Raw genomic sequence first — 21,200 nt, 5'->3', positions numbered from 1 at the left:
AAAAAAGCCTGCCCAGGCCAAGCTGCAGTCTGGCTCTTGACAGTGGACTGTGTAGTAATTGGTACAAAATTCAACAATCAGATGGCTGAAAGCTTGGCAGCAATGTCTAATAGTCCACCGTGTCTTGAACTGTATCCAAGTCCACCTAAACTGGCTAACATAACTGGTGCCAAATGCCAAATATGGGGCTGTTTTCTGAACAGACAGGCTGACACTCAACCAACAACACAGCAACACCGCTCAGTTTCTATGAAACTGCCTCAGCAATGCTTGTTTTGTCTCTTTTCTTTCTTTTAGTAGTGTTGTTTGGTATCATAGTATCAAAATTTTATGTATTAAATGTCAGAATTCGCGACACTATATAGAATTGTTACAAGTCTCAAGTAAGTGGTAGCGCAAAAGGGAAAACACAAGCCTGAAAAAGGAAACACTCTGAGAGCTTCCCTCCTACTTTACTTCCCTCTCTGCCCCCCCACAGTGATGCCAGGGAGCCGTATGGAGACTGACAGGCCTGCTACGTCTCTCTGTTGTGTCAACTAGCTAGCGCCCTCGGTTCCTTCTCGCTTCAATGAAGAGATAAAAGCCTATTGACTTGCCAGGCTACAGTTAATGCAAATTGGGCCTACTATCAATGTATTATTTATAGGGAGAGCTGCAGACATTTCCACAGAACTGGGAGCTAAGCTTACAGGAGATTAGGCATGCTATCTCATTCATTTACCAGGGAGTAATTGCTAAACTGTGGAGGAATTAGAATGCGTGAGATTCCCCAAAGGCGTTTCATCTTGTAACCAGGTGGCTGCCATCAGACAACCACCTCAGAGTCTGCGATAAACAAATACACAGTAGTGAAACTGATAGACTACATCTGTCAAATTGTCAAATGGTTAAAACTTGATGACATCACTGCTAAAATAATATGCTTTTTTTTTTTAAATACACCAAGTTGCTGATAATGTTAGCTCCAGTTTTAATTTTACATGTTTACATTTGGGCCTTGCTGAAGGAAAATAAAGCCACTGTTTTAAAAACTAACTTTCAAAGAAATGATCATAAGCCTCAAAGATCGTCTCATATGGTGATTCCACATGACTTCAACCAAGCAAAAATGAAAACTGCACCAAAGCTCCTCTATCATTTCTGGTTGCCATCTTAAATTAGGTTAAGGAACAGGGGCACCTTTGTTTAACAGCCCTCTCTGTTCCCAAAGTTTTATCTAGTATTTCTGTGACTGGAACATGCATGATTGCAAAGCTTTCAAAAGGTTTTTTTTTTATTTGTTTGGTTTTTTTCTTTGCTCCCCAGTAGGGTTTCTAATGTATTCAAATCCCCAAATTCTAATTTTGGTCAAAGTATGCTATTTTCCCAAGCCCTTTCAAAACATTTTCCTACAAGACCTGGCAAAGGTATGATGACCTTGCTACATATAAGCCTTTTAGTTCTGCCTGATATGCATCTTTGTGGATGACCCAAACCTACTTTGAAAAATCAGTGTTATCTATTTTCCAAATTAGCTACATCCCTCTAACTCACTAACTGTCATAGAAGGTTAGCAAAGTACTGCTGTCTGTGCCGCATTATTTTGGATCTGAAAGTCACACAATAACACAAACAAACTAACCAATTGGTGCAGCGGTAGACCAACAACTCCCATGTTCTGCAGGGTAAAATTATTGTTTCTGTCAAAGGAGTCTGGTGACTTTGAAGAAAGTGACTTCAGTTTGCGGTTTCAGTTCCCCGTGGGTAAAGACTGTTTGACAAAAAGGTAAAATTGTGAAAATATTGCACTGACTTTGGACAAGTACCTCATACAACCCCGCTTAAAAAAAACTGAACTGATCCTTTCAGTTATTATTAGCGCTCACTGCTGTAATCTACGTCACTGCTTTTTTTTATAATGGCTCTGTGAGATTTTCCTGTTTGGAAAAACCTGAAAAAGAATGTAAATGAACCCACCCTTCAAACTGGAATGATTATAAAAATGGCACCAAGTGGAGCTATGGTATCATATCGTATTATTATTTAGTATATTAGACAAACAAAGAGATACCAGTGATATGTGTCATGCAAGAATTAAACGCTCACTAATTAAAGCTTACTGCATGCAGCTATGATCTAGGCTATCTTTAAAACATATTTAGGCAAAACGTGCTCCAAAAATAATAGATGCACACAACAGAAAACTGAGATGGAAAAACAGTTTCTTCCTGTACTGCATTTTCCTTGTCACTTTCTTGCTCTGTAAGACGCAAATGATCAACAGTGTAGGGACCGGCAGTGTCTTTTTACCCCACATCTTTTTTCGCCAACAACACACAATGACTGTTTCCCTTCTTTAGTTGAGAGCTGAAATTTGTTATTCACAACTCTCAGCCACTTCATGTGGTGGGTGAATAAACACAGGAAAAGCAGTCTTACCTTGTCGTCAATGTCACTCTCGCTGTCACACTGTAACAGAAAAGAGACAGACACAGGAAATATAAGGAATTATTCATTTGGCTCCCCCCAGTAGCCCATAATCAGTGCAGATGTTATTTTTGTGTGCAACCTCTCATTCAGTGACAGCTTTCAGTGCAAACGGCAGAGGATGAAGAGGGAAAGGAGAGTGTGGTAGACTAAGAGAGTTTTTCATGTTTCAAAAGCGGCACAGACGCACAGAACGCCATTCTGGTGTTTCTGTTGCAAATTCAATGCTGAAAATTCACAAAAGATGAAAAACGAATAATACTATACACTGGGTTGTATTATAAAGAGCCTGTTCAATGACTTTGCATTCAGCTGCATCTTGTCATTTAGCCTTTTAAGAGTGCTTTAAAATTGGACGATAGTATCTCAAGGACACAGAAAGCTTAGACTCTGAATACTCAAACATAGTACACTCTATTAAGTGCGGTATTTCAAATCCGCCTTGTGTCAAACCAGTCTTCATTTTTTATGTCAGACTTTTACAGGGATAGAGGAACTAAATAACAAGAGAGGTTGTACTCTGAAATGTGCCTTGTCTCGCACAGCCAAAGGCCAAATTACCTTATATTCACTCAAAAAGTGAAATGGGTTTTTCTTCAACACTTAAGATTTCATAAGTCATTTCACCATTGAGATACGAAGCGATCAGGCTCAAATATCTCGGGGAGAGGTGCAGCCTAACAACAAGAAAAAAGAGAGAAAAGTCCTTGTAACTGGCAAACTGATGAGGAGAATACTGCAGATAACAAGTCTTCGCAGGCAGAGAACTCCATTTAGCAACATTTCTAAAAAATAATTCGACTCAGACTAACACTGGAAATTGTTTTCACCTTCACTCTAAAAGAAGAAGAATGTGTGAAGTTAAAATAAAGTCAGTAATCGTTATTATTCGGATTTCACACGTCGGTTGAAAAATCTAACTTTCACGGTAACATACCAGCATTCTTAACTTCACTACAACCCACATCATCCTTGCCTCCATTTCTTGCATTTATTTATTGCTAAATGTTTTGGCGGGTAACTCTCTCCCTCCCAGACAATAGATAGTGAAGTTGTGGAAACAGGAGTGGTCGAGTTGCAGGCCAGTCCCACTGGACCTCACAGCAGGACACATGAGGAGTGGAGCAATTCAAGCGAAGAGCCACATAGGGAGGGAGAAGGCCCCCAGTGAAAAACTGCCTTCAATCTGTCAATTAAGTCCCTGTGGCAACATATTTAAGTGGACCCTCTTTATTTTGTTTGACTCCCTTTCAGAGCAGGCCACAATGAGGAGGGAGCTGGGTCAATGGAGGCACAGCGGCCCTTTGTTGCAAATGCGGTGGGTCCAAATGTATAATTAAGTAACGAGAGTAATCAGTGCAAGGGCTCAGTGGCCAAGATCTCTCAGGAGAGGAGAGGAGAGTGGAGGAGGGGGGCACCTTCATGCCCCCTGATTCATCCTACTCTGCAAAGACAAGGGATTCAGCAGGAGTCCTTGCTGGCAGAAGCCTTAAGTGAAAAACATTATGGCTCACCCCCTGAGGAGGGTTTATTGTTGTGTTTGCATCTCTATCTGCAGAATAAAAATGTCAAGAAATGCCTGAGCTACTATTGTTTACAGGGAAACATTTCTACACAACATAAACCTGTTGGAGGATAAATACAGTAAAATTATATGTTCAATATGAGGTTTTCTACTTGTGAAGTGATAGTCATTTATGATTCCAGGGTTTGTCAGTGAACATAAAGAGAATATATGTGAAAGCAAATGCAGGCTGCCTCACAATACTGCAGAAAATGTCCTTGAGAAAATGCATAAATAGCCTGACTTTAGTGCTTGTGTAAATATGGTTCAACATGTGGTTATTTACATTAGATAACTATGTGAAAATGCAATACAAAAATATGTTCATGTGTTTTCTTTGTTCCACATTCATAAAACACTCAACTTCAAACTTTAGATTGATAGCTCTAAAATAAAGTAAATAGGTAATGAACACTTATTTTAAAAAAAGAGTAAATAAAATTCATGTGTTAAGGGGATACTTGGCCAGTTTTCAACCAGCTTTGTATCATAACAATGTGGGTAGTATGTGTAAATGAACTGTGATAAACTTCCCTCAGTCTCATCAGATATCCCTCGTCCCCCCTCGGCACAAATCCGCCAGATGACGCAAACTGTGTAATTTAGAAGTTTCAGGAGTTTTACTGGCTCTAAGGCTGTTGCTCCAATTATAGGCCGTACTTCCACTTTTATGTATTCCCCACCATCCATGCTGCAACTGTAGGCACAAAGAGTGTAGGAGTGGATCAAAAGACAGACAAACATATACCAACATGTATGGGATGGATAATGTTAAATGCTGGTCGCATTTCTATGCGACATATACTCTTTTCTCTTGGGGAATGTTTACAAACTCTAATTTTAGGGCTCCTGCTCGTCAAAAGACCTTCATTACAGAGTGCAGGGCATTAAGAGGAGAGAGTGGCTTAGGCGTCTTGTCAATCAATTCCCCATTCACACTACGGATTCCAGACAAATTAATTGTCAGCCGTTTCTCTACTGCTTGTTAGTGGCACATCACAACCTGTAATCACCACCACATTTGTTCCCAACTCTGGTGCTGAACAAGGACTCACATTAAAGACAATGATTCTCTCCATCTTGATCCATGTACAAATTATAATAAAAGAAAAAACTGATCCATTATCCAACTAACCCGAGGAAATTTATTCCTAGCATGCAGCCAAACAGATGCCTTCCATCTCACAGCGGTTGTGAGTTCCTCTCTGTCACTGGGGACGAGTTTAAACCCTATAGGTGATGGAGATGAACAACTGGCGGGGTCTATTCCCCGGGTGCATGCTCGGCCTTGTTGTTGCAGCAGTAGCCATGACACTAGAGATGAGGCCTCACAAGGCTGGAGCTGGCGAGGAGGAAAAATAATATCAAAAGAGCACAGCATGGTGCTTATCCTTTTACAAGAAGCATGCACTGCAGCAGAGCGTAAAGAGGAATACTAGCTACGGCTCAGACAGAGACAGAGAGAGACACAGCACAGTGGGGGAGAGAGAGGCAGGTGGAAGGGGGGAACAAAACAACAGTAAGAACAGGCGGGGGGTGGGGGGAGGGGGTGGGGGGGGAAGGGATGGACGTAGTGTTGGGAGTTATTTTCGTCAGTATTGTATGCGATTGTCATGTTGGGCTACTACACGTGGTTGAGTCAAAGAAAAGAATATAATCAACCTCTGACGGTAAAAGATTCCTTATGTTTGTGAGTGTGTGGATGTGAGAAGAAGCACAACTCATTTAGCACCCTATGCTTCTTGGAATATCTACACTGGTTTCAATTTTTTAGCAAGGCTATACAAGAAAAGCAAACGGTGAAAATGCAAAGCCACAACCCCAAAAAGAAACCTCCCTTAACAGCACGTCTGCTGGTCAGAGGGGACATTGTTAAAATCGGAGAGATATGCAGCTCACTAAGCTGCCTGACAGGAGCCAGGCCCCCAGTGGTTTGTGTCTCTCATAGATGTTCACAAACCAAACAAACCAAAAAAAAAAAAAAAAAAAAAAGAAACGGAAAAAACCTCAACTGGCTTGCTCTTCAGAGGCAGGGAGCAAGCAGCAACATCTGCACCTGGCAACCGCCAGCTACGCGGGGTAACAAGGGACCAGCTTCAGCGGATGGCTCATCCACAACCCTCCCTCCCTGCATCGCATCTCCTCTCCAACCCTCCCTCCCCTCAGCCAGCAAATCAGACGGATGCGTTTGACATTTACACAGCTTTCAACACTTCAGAGACAGGAGATTTATTCCGCCAGCGGCCCTGGCTGGAGCCGGGCCTCGACCTGGGCTGGCCCCCATGACGACCCTGCAGCTCAGCCCTGAAATAAGGCAGGGCTTAGGAAAGAGGAGCAAGAGGGAAGAAAAGACGCATAGAGAGGGAGGGAGGGATGGATGTCTCGATTCTCCTGGACATTTTCTCTGGCAGATTCCGATAGACGTGCAAGGAGAAGACAATAAGCGTTGCGCATCCCGGAGCACATTAAAACGACTGGCCAAATTAATCACACAGTTCCACTTGTCACACTCGGAGGACAGTCTGCCATGAATTCTGCCTCAGAGATAGAGAGAGGAACAGAGGAGGAACTTGCCCGGTGATGCAAATGCTGGCACGGCGTCAACGACTGTCTGCCTGAATACTGATGGCAACCCTGTACTTGCTGCAAGAAATGTAGAAAAAAAATAAGCAAAACAAGAGTATTCTGAGCTGCTGGCATTTAACTGTCACTGCCGGTTCCTACTCAAAATAAGTAAAGTAATAAATCAAACGTATGAATGCAAAAAAGAGACCTATATGCATAAACATATTAATGCTTTGACAATAACATTTGTGATGAAACCTTGCCAGGCTGTAGTCTATCAAAGTTATTTTAATAATTTTTGCCAAAAGTAGTAAAATACATTTAATGAAACAGCAGAAAAGCAGAGGGATAACTGGTGATTTCACACTATTCACAAGTTTTAATCTGTTTTCCATTCATGGCATTCTAAAACATTGTTGCACTGACTTTAACACCGAATTGATCAGCTATGGATGTGGCCACTACCAGTGTTGTGGAGTTGAGTCACATGACTTGGACTTGAGTTGAATTCCAGTCACAAATTTGAAAACTTAAGACTTGAACTTGAGAAAATCAAGAAAGACTTGCAATTCAACTTATACTTTAACACCAGTGACTCATGAATTCACTTGGACGTGAGCCTTTTGACTTAAAAACACTTGATACCTTGCACCAAGCTCAAAGATATAGCCTGGTACATGTACAAAAAATACAACAAAATGCAGCGTGCAAAATGTTCAGGTTGAAAATTACAGATGATGCACAACTTCCAACTTTGACATTTGTAGTTGCACAAAGAACATTAAATTAAAGCTAATAGTGACATTGAGCTAATGTTTAGAACTTTCCATTCCATTATGACTTAAACAGAACTTGAAACTCAAAGTTTAAGACTTGGGACTTATCTGCTGGGACTTGATTGCAAAGACTTGAGAATTACTTGTGACTTGCAAAACAGTGACTTGGTCAAACCTCTGGCTATTAAATCTTGATTCCTTTTCTTTTTGTTTGCTTTTACATAGCTGTGTACCAGTACCTGAATGTCTTCAATTAAAAACTTGTTAAGTGCAAGAAAAAGATCACGGTGCATGTAAAAAACAAAGAGAGGCCACAGTGACTGTGATTACACAGTGAAACGGCAGCAGCACTTGATCTCTTGTTGGTGACAAGCCACCAATGCAAAACATTTGGACATCTTCATTCTGACAAGAGAAATGGCTTCAATTTAGAAGACATCTCTGCAGGGACATATATGAGATTCTCCTGATTGTAAGGGAGAGAGGACTGACAAACCCAGATCTCCTAGAGTGAGAGCACACAGAGGGGGTAATGGTCCATTTAGATACTCGAGGACCAAAGCAGTGTCGGATACTGGTGGAACAACACCAATTTCCTCCCGCAATTTCCCTCCTGCGGATGCTGGGATGAGGTGTGGGGACGTGGGCACCGTGGCCACTCTGATGGGGCACGGAAGCATAGCCTTGGGTCCACTGGGAGACCTCCTGCTAGGCCTGAGACTTCAGTGGGATTTCTAAAGGTGTCTTTGGCCTTGTGACAAAGGGTAAATCCTTACTTGAACTCAGCTTTAAACAGGATGCGTCATTGCATGCTCTTATGTTCTCCCCACCTAACAGACAGATTGAGAAAGCAGTGAGTAACTTCAAAGTTGAGGAGGTGGTGTGCATAAGTATGAAAGTGAGTTGGAATGACATCTGAATAGTCATATAAAGAAAGAAATATCTTTGGATAATTCAGATAACCTTACACTTTCATAGCTACAATGCACCTTAACAGGGCAAAAACAAAAAAAAAAAAGCTTTGGGAACTTGTGCGGAGCTGTATTAATATTAGAGTCTACAAGGCTCACATCGCACCACTGCATTTAACTCTCAACCACAAAGAGAAAAAAAATCAAGTGATTGCTCTTGACCCCACTAGCTGTATCTGAAAGCACCACCTAGCAAAGTGATTTGATCACAGGATCAAATCTATACAGCCATTTGACCCTTGACCTCCCCAGCAGGCAGCATGGGAAGTCAGCTGATTACCCTGGGTCAGCCTAGGAGCTCTGGATTAGGAAAGTATTGATCCCGGTGAAGATGTAGGCTCCAGAGGGAATGAGATTGAGAGAAAAAGCTGTGCCGGGTAGAAATAATATCGACCAGCAGAAGAGGCCTAGACAGGCTCTCACGTAAAAACCATATTTGAGCTTGGGACCTCGGAGTTGGCTGTGCAAACAGAGAGACGGCTTCAGCAAAAGCTTCTTTCACAGGGGCCCATTGAGCAAGGACAGAGAGAGAATGAGAGTGAAGGAGGATTGAAGAAGACAAGCTCAGGGAAATGCTCTTTGCATTAGCCAGACACACAGAGGTCTCTGGTTCAGAGCTGACACACTTAAGGGAAGAGTCAGCGGGGGCCATGTAAATCAAGCTAGGGTGAAGAAAGATATAGTCCTGACCCAGGGCCAAACTAAGCAGACTTTAACATTACCCAGAGTCCATGTAAACAGCGCTGAGACCTGGCAGCTCTCTGTTTCACTTCCATGCAAAGTATGTGGTGAGGTCGAGGAGGAAGAAGGGGAGGGGAGTGCACGGACAGATTGATGGTGATGGCGGTGGGGGTAAACTTGAAGAGCTGTCCCCCTTCTTCACTAAATTAAAGGACCGCCTTGTCCTTTCCAACAAGAAATCCCTCAACCTTTGCTTTCAGCACTCTCCGGGGGAGTGACAGAGCCGACAGGGCTGCTGGTGTGATCCTTGGAGTAGTTTGGCGAGGGAAAAACAGACAGTAATGGCAGATGTACGAGGGAACAGGGAGCATTTATTCAGCTCAGAGAGAAAGGAGAAAACTGCCAGAAACCTGAAGGGATGGGGAATACACAACTGTGTTATGAATATAGTCGCAGAAGAAAAATGGGGACATAGGTAGAAGAGAATGAGAAAAAAAACACACTGATTTATGTTTTTTTTTCACACCTCGTCTTTCATAAGGCTCCCTTCGGCTTCTTCTTGTCTCTGCTGACCGTGTGACTGTAACTAGCTCGCTATCTCGCCTGCAGAGGTGAACCCACACACACATACACGCATGTACAACCCTCAGCACCTCCCAGTGTTTTGACATGGCCCCGGGCCCGGTGCTGCTGAGCTGCAGCGGCAGACACTGGGCATTGGAAATTTAAGTCGGGGCGTAGGAGAAATTAGGCGAGGAAGCAAGGAAATGGGATGTTGACTTGAACTGGCCCCGGGGGCAGCTGAGAGTCTCCCTGTGCAGCTCCGCTGGCTGCCTGACAGTTTGATGGAGCGAGTGGAGGCTTCCCCGCGGCCCGAGCCGCCGTCTCTAACAGTGATGTAGCTCAGTGAGGAACAGATTGAGCCTCCAGGCATCGCTCTGTACTGCTACTCCCCTCCTCTTTCGCTCCTTCTCACTCTCTGTGCTGCTACTACGAGCTCTCTCTCTCTAACTAATCCTGTCAAGCCAACACACAGAAACATGTACTCACACACATGCATGCATATACATACTATCACACTAAATCGCATGCTGTATGCACACATAAACACACTTAGATACAAGGAAATACACAGCAACACCCACAGAAAGCTTGGCTGCCTCCTTCCTTCTCTTCACTACGACAGTAATGTGATGAGCACTACAGATGCTGTTTACTGAGCTCTGGCCGACACACAGGGGGAAGGAGGAGGAGAGGGAGGGCAGGATGGAGGAAGAGGCAGAAGGAGGTAGAGTCAGGGGGCTGGCAGGCCACCATAATGAAAAGAATCTGGCAGTGGCCCACTGTGTGCTGGTCATGAGAAGCATGTGCCGCCGGGGGGCTCTACTGCTAATTTCAGGGGGCAGCCAAGCGTTTCACGCTAGACTTGTCATCGGGCCAGAGGGGGCATTCATACTGGGTGACAGCAATTGCGAGAGGGTGGGCAGGGGGTTTGGAGGGGGGAGAGAGAAGAGAGAGGGAGAAGGCTCCAACCCCCTTCCCCCCGCCTTGTACCTCCTGTCCCCCCTCTGCAATGATCAAACGTTATTGTAGGGAGGGTACAGAATTACAAATGAGTGTCCTGTGGCAACGGCTGCAACTGGATTCAACCGCTCTCTACGCTCTGCTCCCTCCTCAGGTGGCCACGTGGGGCACACCTCATCCAGCAACCCCTGCTGTCCAAACAGGATTTAATATTTGCATCTTCCTAGTTAACATGAAGATAATAATCTGTTAAAAAAGCAGGTGGTTTAAAGGGTCACACGCTTAGACACAGAGGTACTGCATGTGAGTTTGGCTGTGTGCGACCCAGCGCGGGATGGATTAAATCTTCATCTTTTTCCTTCACTGTAAATGTCATTTTATATTACATATTAATTTGATGGGTGGACGATACAACCAATATCTATGACAGTATATGTAATTTTTTATCACGGTAATGGTATAAATCACACAGTTATTGTTCTGTAATTTCAATTAAGAAATAGTTTAAAATAATCATACTGTATTTTTATAACATCTGATTATTTTCTTTACAAGTTTTCATACAAACAAAACATGCCTCACATGACATGACAATTGAGTTAAAAACATAAGATTCAAGGCAATAAAACAATAGTTATTTAAAAATGGAAGCGGCAAGGGTCCTGAGAACAATAATTTCAAGTTTTACAGGCGTCTTACTTTACTTTGGGAGTAATGTTATCAAAAACAGATTGACTGATCGATTATGAATATTTGAAACTTTTACAATTCTCCTTTTAGCAGGATTTAGGATCAACTTTAATTTCATTTCTTCTTAAACCACGTTTAAGAAAAATGACAAATAAACCTACATTGTACCTTTTTCACAGCATCAATACAATCAATACACCACTAACATCTGTGCTCTCTCACTTTCTTTTATTGTTACTGTTTTTTACCATCATATCACCTGACCTTATAATGTGATATTGTAAATATTTTGGAATCTTAATTGTGAAACAGTTTACAAATAAAAACAACCAGGTAGGGAAATCCAGCATATTAAATATATGACAAATCAAAGGACTCCCTTTGCCTGATTGCTAAACATTGCCTGCAATAGTCTGATACATCCACAAACAAAAGATAGATAGCTCAGTATAAACAGTATGACTAAATCTCTGTTGGCTGACAAACGCTGGTCGCCTTACCATATGTATCACTATATCGCCTAGGCCTAGCCCCGCCATGTCCTTGGTTTCTAGCCGCTCCCTCCATCTCCACAGGACTGGCAGTCTGTTAAAGGTGAAATGTCTGTCGGGCACGTCTTTAATCAGTGCCATCGACTGGCCTGAGGATTTGGTGCGCACTTGGGGTTTATCTCTCAACTCGGCTAGATAAAATGAGCACAAAGTGATTAAAGAGTTGAGACGAGAGAAAAAACAGAAACAGAGGGTAAAAACACCCTGTCAGCCCGACCCCTACTCCGCTGATCCTATGAAGTGAGAGACAGAGTGAGGGAGGTGGAGAGATGCAAGAGGAGAGTGGGAGCTACCAAGGAGTCGCTGCTAACAGCTGGCAGCCTCCCCCTTAAAAAAGAAGCGGCTGGCTCTAGTCTGGCAGCCAGGAGAGGCAAGCGAGGGACAAGCAGGGATGAAAGGAGGAGTGTGAGAGATGGAGTCAGTGATGAAAGGTGGGTGGTTGATGGTAGATGAGTGGATGTGGGATGGGGTGGGGGGGGATTAACCAGCTTGCAAGGAGAAACTTCTGTTCATTGCCTCTGACACAAGCCGTCACATGAGAGACAGAGGAGGGGATGGGAAACAGAGAAAGAGAGACAGAGAGCAATGTAGAGGGAAGGAGGAGAGAGGAAGGGGGGAAGCAGCCACATTGCACATCTTCAGGCTGTGAATAATTTAGAGGAGCACTGGGGAGACGAGACGAAGATGAACACAAAACACTGGCAGCGTTTGACCTAGAGCTGCAGCTACATCAGTGCACATCACAGAGCGGAGAGAGCTCTCTCTCTCTCGCTCTCCCTCCCTCTTTCTCTCTTTTCTCTCTTTTGCTCTTCATCTGCCTCCCTCTGTGTCAGGGAGGAAACAGCTGTACGCTATTCTTGTTTCGCCTCACATTCTATGAAACTCAACAGAATGGCTGACAACTTTGTTTCATGAGGATCTCTCTTTCTCCCTCCCTGCGCTGGGAACGTCAGAGGAGTCAGAAGAGGCCCGCAAAACGGACGCATGCATGTCCACGATATATGGGGCCATGACGGTGGATACAGGTCTTTGACAGCTGACACACACAGGGCTTATGATGCCATCACATCGTGGGAGAAAGAAAAACTGAACATCCTCATGTGCCTTTATTCACTCTCAGCTTCTTACATGCAGAGTATGTGATTTCTGGTGCTATAAAGGTCGCTCAATCAAAACAATAACAAAAGACAAGACTTTGATGACATCATGAAGTAGCATGGAATTGTGGGAGATGTCGTCATTATTGTTTAACAACTATAGAGACACTGGTCTTTAGCTATGTATACAACCATCAGTGCAGCTGAAATTATTATTATGTTTAGTCATCTCAATTTAATGATATAGCCACAAGTCAACATGCAAACCTACCACTAGACGAAGTCAACTAGCCACACACTGCAAGCTAAAGCTGCTGTAGCAAATTCAAAACAAGTCACACAATACCACAAAAAACGAAGCGAGGGAGGCAGCGGTAGACCAGAAGCTTCTATGTTTTGCAAGGTAAAATTAGAGTTTTTTACATTACATTTTAATGTAACTACACAGGCAGCCGTAGACCAGAAGCTTCTATGTTTTGCAAGGTAAAATTAGAGTTTTTTACATTACATTTTAATGTAACTACACAACCCAAAATATATGACATAGGTCTAGTCATTTTAGACATTTTAATTCTTAAATGTTACATGTTATTTTTTTTAAATGTGATCTTTTTGGTGGCTTTTCTTTTTCTTATTTCTTTATTATTTTGATATCTTTTGGGTTTGGACTGCTTGACTTGGGACTCAAGAAATTGTAGCGGACATTTTCATGACAATTTACAGACTAAATGGTTAACTGATTCGTGGAAACACTAATCAACTGTTTAGTCAGTAATGAGAACAAACATTAGTTGCAGGTACTTTAATAAGGACAATTAATAATCAAGTATTGTTACCCAAATATTTTTTGCATTGCATTTTAAGAGCTGTGATCTCAAAACTACTTACAAGACATATTATTCACTTCATTAAACCTCTTCTATATTAGTATATAACTACTGTACTATTTAACACCATAAACTGATATTTCAGTGAATCATTTCTTGCAGAAAGCCCACATCAGCACACTCTGTGTCAGAAGACATGATGTGGGGTGACAGAGGGACAGTGCCGTGAGCAGCCGAGCGGTGGAAACTGTGGACAGCAGCAGTAAATAACAGCTGCCCTGTGATTAGGCACAGAAGAGGTTAAACAGAGCTCGTTCACGCCGCCTTTGTCAAGGTGCCATGAATCACCTCACCTGCTGAAGTGTGTGTCTGTGTGTGTGCAATGAAAGGACCACTGGGCATCTGTGGTGGGAGTGACAGTTGGGCGGACAGAGGGCGGTCTGATCACACCAGAAGGGAGGGGCCATTTATTACTGTAATTAAGGAACGGTGGGAGTGGAGGAGCAGAGATTTTAAATGCCCACCGATTTGCACAGAGACGGTTTTTCTTGATTTTTAAGAAACGATAGTACAAGTAAAACCACGAGGACTAAAGATGGCAAACAAAATGAGAGGTAACTCCGTTGCCTCTCTTTATTTTCTCAGCCCCTCCCTCCCTCTAACTCCCTCTCTCCTACTGTCTCCTGCTCGGTCTGCGTGGCTGATATTAATGGGACGTCCCTTGTTTGTAAATGTGCCAAGTTGTGTGCACCGCTGTGGGCTGTCTATTATAGCAGGCCTCTGGGGCAGCTTTTCCATATGGCATCACATATGGCACTCAGCAGCATCAATTAATGTTGTTATAATACTGATTTTTATGAGCTAGGGTTTCACTCCTTTCCTCTCTTCCCTACCCCACCACCCCCTCCCACTTTTTTTTTTTTTTTTTTACACCCACTGTCGCTGACTCTTTTGATTCTTTAAACTTCCTCTCTTCGAATTCCTCAAACCTTCGACAAACCTGGCTTCTGAACAGTAGAGGATCCGAAAGGTTTTTTTCGTGCCAAATTCTGAAAGCTCCTACCAGCTCTACTGAACGCCGTTCAAAGACCTTGAACATGACTTTGTTCCTACTATACTGCAGAAGAAGGGTAACGCAATTGCCAATGTGTCAGAATATTCGCATCTACTGTGGAGCTGAGAGACTTCGATCAATGAAATACGAAAAGAACATGGGAGAGATAAAGACAGCAATTATGCAGGCTGAAAACTACGTTTTGTAATATCACATATCTGCAACCAAACAGCGCATCTACAGCACCTATTGTAGTTTTGGTCACATTAGGCCAGCATCAGGGCCTATTAGTGTGTTAAATTAGGCCTGCATTTATGCACAAAGCAATAGACAGATGGATGTAAGAACAGAATCTGAGGGGCCTTTTTGTTCCCTGGTGCCTTTGGTGGTGGATCTGACAGGAAGGGAACAAGAGCGTAGCAAAAAGCCCCGCTTAAAAAGCTCCCAGCCACACCAGCCTTGTCAGCGACGCCACAATTAGAGACTAGATCACTGGCGCTTCCCAGTGAGAAACATCTCACCACCACTCCTCAATGGAACTCTTTCGTTTGAGGAACACACTCAAAGCTGGGTTTTAAAACGTTTCGGATGGCTAATCACTCTCAGGATGAAAGGCCCCGGCGTGTTCGTTTGTCTCAGCGTGGGGAGCTTCCCTTGCCGTTTCTCTGTCTCTGATTCTGATTGTTTTTGTTCGTTTCTTTTTCAGCAGGCAGGCGAGGCAGGCGAGCTGGCAGGCAGCACTGTTTGAAGGTGCAGTCAGACCCGAGTGCAGGCCTGATGCTTTGTAGTGATATTTCCAGCAGCACAATCTCATTACTTTTTGACGTGGGGGATGCGTGCAGGGGCGGATTGTCATTTCACGCTGTCAAAAGTTCCGTGAGGGAAACGGAGACAGGAATGGAACTTCAATGACCTGCATGCCTCTGGCTCATCAAGACTGAATATATTAAACCAAATAACACAGATAAAATCCAATGAACCAGATCCTTGAAGATGCTTGTAAACTTAATGTCCAGTCCCCAGGGCTGTTGAAGGGATCTCACTCCTTATCTGGGATCTTTGTAATTGGATCTATTTCACAGCCTCCTAAACCTGTCACTAAACATGCCCTGGACCTAATTAACCCACATACAGCAGCGCACATACAGGCAGGCAGCGCATGTACATATGTAGCTAAGACAAACAGCTCTTTGTGTCTTGAGAGGAAAAGTCCTGAGGGCAGCATCCCACACCTCTTAAAGATGGTGAGAGCTTCTGGACGTTTTCACATGGGACAATCACTGGCAGCTCTCCCCCTTAAAAAAAAGAAAAAAGAAAAAGAAAAACTAGGGGGGTTGTCCCTCGAAGTTGATTTCACACGGAGTTCTTTCAATACAGAGAAAAACTTTGCTCTGTTTAAGAAGCTGCCAGGCACTGATTGAAGCGCCTGGTTACTATGTGAACCCCAGCCTGTTGCTGGGGTGACTGTCCCAAAGTGCTTCCTGGGTAATTTTCGAGGTCACTGGTTTGTGCACGCCTATGTGGTGCAGATGGGCCCACCCTCATTCAGGGCCCAGCAGGAACTCTTTCATTAGACCCAGTGAATGGCCTCATTCATCCCCTTCACCTCAATTGGTCACGCTGCGTCTCTGCAGAGGGCCCAGGACAAACTTTTCTCTCTTTGCACTCCCTGATCTTCCACGCACCACCCACCTTAGTCATGCTTCACTTTTGTTCAGGAGCATGTGGTGGCTGAAGCTCCAGGCCTCATCTTTGGCTGCGAACTAACATAGACCGCCTGATTGGTGGCACGTAACTGACATTGCTGTCTTAGTTTATGTTAAAAAACAAACATTACATGAAACATGATTACAATGTGGCAATATTAATCCAAGCCACAAAAAGAATAATCATTCCTATTCAGAGATGTATTTAAGATTTTCCACAGAATTTTGACTTATCAATGCCTTAATGCTCCAAACTCCTAATTCTATCTCAGTGTTGCACAAAATCCCCAAGGAGCTGATCCAGGAGTACTCAGAGCCATTTCATCACTAAGTTGCCCGTCTCTCCACTGAGTCCCTCCTGTAACTGCAGTGCTTAGCCATGCTAGTGGCTCCTCTACTCGCTGCCTCTTTTTTGGCCCTCAAGTGAGTCTGAGGTCTGGCCTAGTGAGAAGTGACTAATTGTCTTGAGTTGTTAGTGTGCCTGGAATGAGATCCACTTCAATCTGCGACAGGGTGCACAATAATTTTGTTTCCCCCCCTTCCACCTCCTCCTCCCCCACTCTCTCTTTCTCCTTCTTGCAGCAGATTTACCCCTTCTGCTTCTCAAGCTACTGAGCTGTAAAATTGAGTGGACGGCAGGCAGGATAAAGAATGAGACCTGGCATCGTGGACGCACTAACCTTGAGGAGGGCCACTGCTGCTGGCTGCACCTAAAGAGATGGAGACAGAACGTCAGCCATATTGGACTGAGGAAGGATAAAAATGAGGAGGGAGGAAAGAGCAAAGAGAAAGGTGGAAAGCCTTGCTGAAGGAACAGCATGACAGCTTGGTAAAGCAGATCTAAATCAGCATGAGGATGAACAAACACACTACAAATAGATGACAGGGTGTCAACCATAGAAAAAGAAAAAGGAGAAAGTATGAGGTATCATTTAAACTGACCTTTACTCCTCTTAAATTCCTTGATCTTTCTCACCTTCATCTTTACTTAAAAATATAATGTCTACCCCAGTTAATCCTTCAGCTACTGTAGTGCACATGCACTTTACTCTAGTGTACCTATCAACCTTTGCAAATACTGTAGACAAATCATACTGAACAATTTTAGACAAAATGTACATATTTTAAAAAAACAGCATATCATAAAAACGACCCCGGAGCATGCTTCCAAGCAGTTGTAACAAAACTCCCCCTCATAATGAAATCAACTTGTATAGCCACTCTTGGAACGAATCTGAGCAATCAATTACTATGAATCACAAATACACTAGCTGCAGTTTAGATGTGAACAAATGGAGCCTCAGTCCCTTACAGATGATATTAGTGCTCTGAGCTGCTCTCTCTCCACGAGAGATTAAGCAGGTTTGTACTCTCCCAGGCGGGCAGTGCTCCCCCCCTCCAGGGTGCTGCACTATCATTTGCAGGAAAATTACTTCAGTAATGAAGAATCCAGGCCCATAAATCCTCATGGCCTCACCTTCCTTCGCCTCCCAAGTCTCGCTGAACAGCTAGTAAAAATTCCCTTTAAAAAATTCATAGCGCAATTTTGCTCAAATCCCTCCCAGCAAGCACAATTATGGAACTTTCATCTCAATTGATTTATGTGCTGGGCTAAGGGGGGCATCAGTTGGAGAGGGGCGGGGGGGAAAAAAAAAACAAGTGCTAAATCATTGTTTTTAAAAGGGAAGGCATAAGGCCTTTTGTCACGTTCACTGCATGTGTGTTGTAGTGCATGTGATGGAGGGGTGCAGGAGGAAGAATTTGAAGGGTTTGAAAGCAGGATTAAAATGGCAAAAGGCGGAGGAGGAGGAGGAGGGAGGGAGATGGGGGGGCAGTATTCCACTTGATTAATAACACTAATCAAATTATACAGTGTTCCACTGTGCCCTGAAATCTGGGGCCATAATGTCCTCTAATGGCGAGGTTCATGGAGCTAAACTTCAGAGGGAAAACACGGTGCTGACTGCTGCATGCCTTAATGAAGGCAGTAAAACATCCATTTCCAGAAGCCATGAAATGAAAGGCAAGATTGTAGATGTGCACCCAGTGGCTCTCCCACTGCAAAAAAAAAGGAAGGCTGTTAACACAAAAGACAGTGTCGGAGAGAGAAAGAGACAGACAGACAGAGTGACGGAAGACCTTAAGAAGAGAAATGAGGAGAGAATAATACAAGTGAAGAGATTTAAAGGGCAAGAACACCAAGAGTAAGGGGATATAAAAAGAAAAGGGATGATGAAGTGAGGATAGAAAGACAGATTGGTAGATGCTCTCAGTGCTTTATTTCCAAAAGAAGTTCTTTTCTGGCATGAAGACAATCTGTGTCTGCTGATTATGGATGAGCCAGGCTGCTTTACTATGTCTGTTATACTTAGTGCTGCTGACAGCAGCCACAATTCATCACTATTTAGTTGCTGATGCACCTAACCACGGCATCCTCCCCCTCATCTATCTCAATAGCACTCCATTAGAGTATTCCCTCTGTCCATCCAGGCATGCATTCTGTTGATCCATCTAACCATCCGCATTTCCATTCGTCCATCCAGCCACGTGTGTTCGTCTAGCCATTCATCCTTACATCAGTTCATCTATCCGTTTGTCCATTCATCTATCCATCTATCTGTACATCCATTCATCTATCCATCTATCTGTACATCCATCCATCAATAAGTCCATCCATCCATACATCTATCTGCTTGTCCATCCATCCATCTTTCCATCCATCCATTCATCTATCTGTACCTCCATTCATCCATTCATCTATCCATACCTCCATTTGTACGTCCATCCATCCATCCATCTATACATACGCTCATTCATCCACATTCATCTGTATATCCATCCATCTATCCATATATCTATTTATCTATCCATCCATGTATCTGTATGTCCATTTATTCATCTGTCTGTCCAAACGTCTATCTGCCTATAAATCCATCAAATCTTGTGTAAATAAAATTCTGCTCTGAAATATCTGACACATACAACAGCATTGCTCTGACTTTAGCTGTCAGCTAGTTGCTGCAGGTAAGCGGTTAGCTTGTTACTTCAGGGCATCATACCATAAGACAGTGTGACTTGTGCCGGCTGTGGCGTACTACATGTCTGACACCTAAGCACAACACGTAAAGATATCTGGCCACAAAGTTTAGAAAAAAAGTCTGCTGCACTAAAACTTACTGAAACTCCAGACACTTCAGTTTAAACAAAAGCATTATGGTTTACATTCAATCTGCTAAATTGCTCATACTACAAACAATCAAATCAGCCTTTGCATCTTGAATAAAACAAATGTTGTGCGTAGTCCTTGGGGCGAAATTTCATTTGGAGAGCGAGGAGGGGCAAAAAACAACAAAGCTGAGAAAACACAGATTGCTATTGTTATTATTATCATAATTACAGTTGTGCTTATCATGCAAGCGGCCTCAATCAGGATGAAATACAGTTTCATTTGATGAAGCTTCCTGTTTTGACTGGCTTGAGTTTGGGAACCACACACTTGGCTGGCGTGCCAAAAACTCAATCAGGCGCAATTACATAGCCATCAGATAGAAATGTAATTGATTTGAAAGCTGACATGAGATATAACTACATTACAGTGGAGGCACAGTGGGGAGGCTCCTTGGGGACAGGGCCTACGGGGAGCTCATTACCGCCAAGCTTTGAATTATTGAGTGCAAGGCAGTGACATTGAGGAATAGAGGCGGGTGATTGGCTGTTACAACTCTGCGAGTGTTTATCTCAACTTACAGCAACCTAAGACATCTGAAGGAGTGATCTGCCCGTGCATGAATATTGCAAGGCGAGAAGTTGTAATGGTTCATAATTGAAAGGGTTCAGGCCAAGGTAGCATCTGTGGGTGCACATCATGGCTGCCATTTCCATATCTACTATTCGTAATGAGTTCAGCTGAGGCAAAAGACGACATCAGTCCTGCCTGTGGGTCGTTTCCATAGCAATAACACTACCTTGTCCTCGTGTCACATATTAAGTGCTTTGGTTAGCACTTAGTTTGTAGACATGTCACATGTCACACCGAACCCTGCACAATGAGAGCTGTGTTAGCTGAGCACGGTGCTTTCCAAAATTTACTTTCACTTACGTCAAATTAGATTGGTTGGTTTTTGTGTTGTCTAGTTTGGCTGCTGCTAAGCTGGCTGGATTGTTTACCCCCTTAAAACCTAAGCAAATTGCCTCAATGTCTTTCAAAAACATGGGAGGAAGGCAATCTGCATCTTCACATGAAATCACCCCAAATTAGCAAGGAATAAGTAAAACGCTACAACATTACCTGAAAATTAGCACACACACACACACTAACAAATAACAAAAAAGAGGGAAATGGCTTGATAAAAATGCAAATGCAATTGACTTTCAATTTATGATTATAATTGAATGATTATTTTCTAATAATTACTGTCTCATATTTTTCTCTCTGTGGCTCTCTTTTTTTCTGTCTTTTTTTTCCCAAACTATTTTTCAGTTAATTTTCTTGTCCCTATCTGTGGACCAAGTTACTTGTTGCCTTTTTAGCCAAATTGTCAAAAGAAACAAAAACAATTTGCGTAGGCTTGTAAGGCTTGTAAAAGGTGTCCATAACACAACAAACTGATGTCAATCCAGGTTTCAAAGGGTTAATGGAAAGACTAGGAGAAACATAGCATTATATGTTAATTTGTCCTGTCTTTTTTGAAGTTATGCACCAGTATTTTTATTATTCGAACATATTTT

The 21,200-nt window shown here is 43.1% G+C and overlaps 1 protein-coding gene across 2 annotated transcripts in view; it reads right to left on the bottom strand.

The window, feature by feature from the left end:
• Positions 1 to 21,200, bottom strand: part of fbrsl1 (fibrosin-like 1) — a 312,051-nt gene that overhangs the window by 100,873 nt on the left and 189,978 nt on the right. For both annotated transcript variants that reach the window (XM_042488366.2, XM_088077100.1), the window contains 2 exons: positions 17,153 to 17,182; positions 2,419 to 2,448 (listed from right to left, as the gene is read on the bottom strand). The gene's annotated coding sequence lies outside the window, so the exon portion shown is untranslated. The remainder of the gene's footprint in view (positions 1 to 2,418; positions 2,449 to 17,152; positions 17,183 to 21,200) is intronic.

The sequence above is a fragment of the Plectropomus leopardus genome, chromosome 4 (genome assembly GCF_026936395.1).
Source record: "Plectropomus leopardus strain MGB_pleo_1.0 chromosome 4, ASM2693639v1, whole genome shotgun sequence".
Taxonomy (NCBI): Eukaryota; Metazoa; Chordata; class Actinopteri; order Perciformes; family Serranidae; genus Plectropomus; species Plectropomus leopardus.
This window is presented reverse-complemented; position numbering and strand designations above follow the sequence as displayed.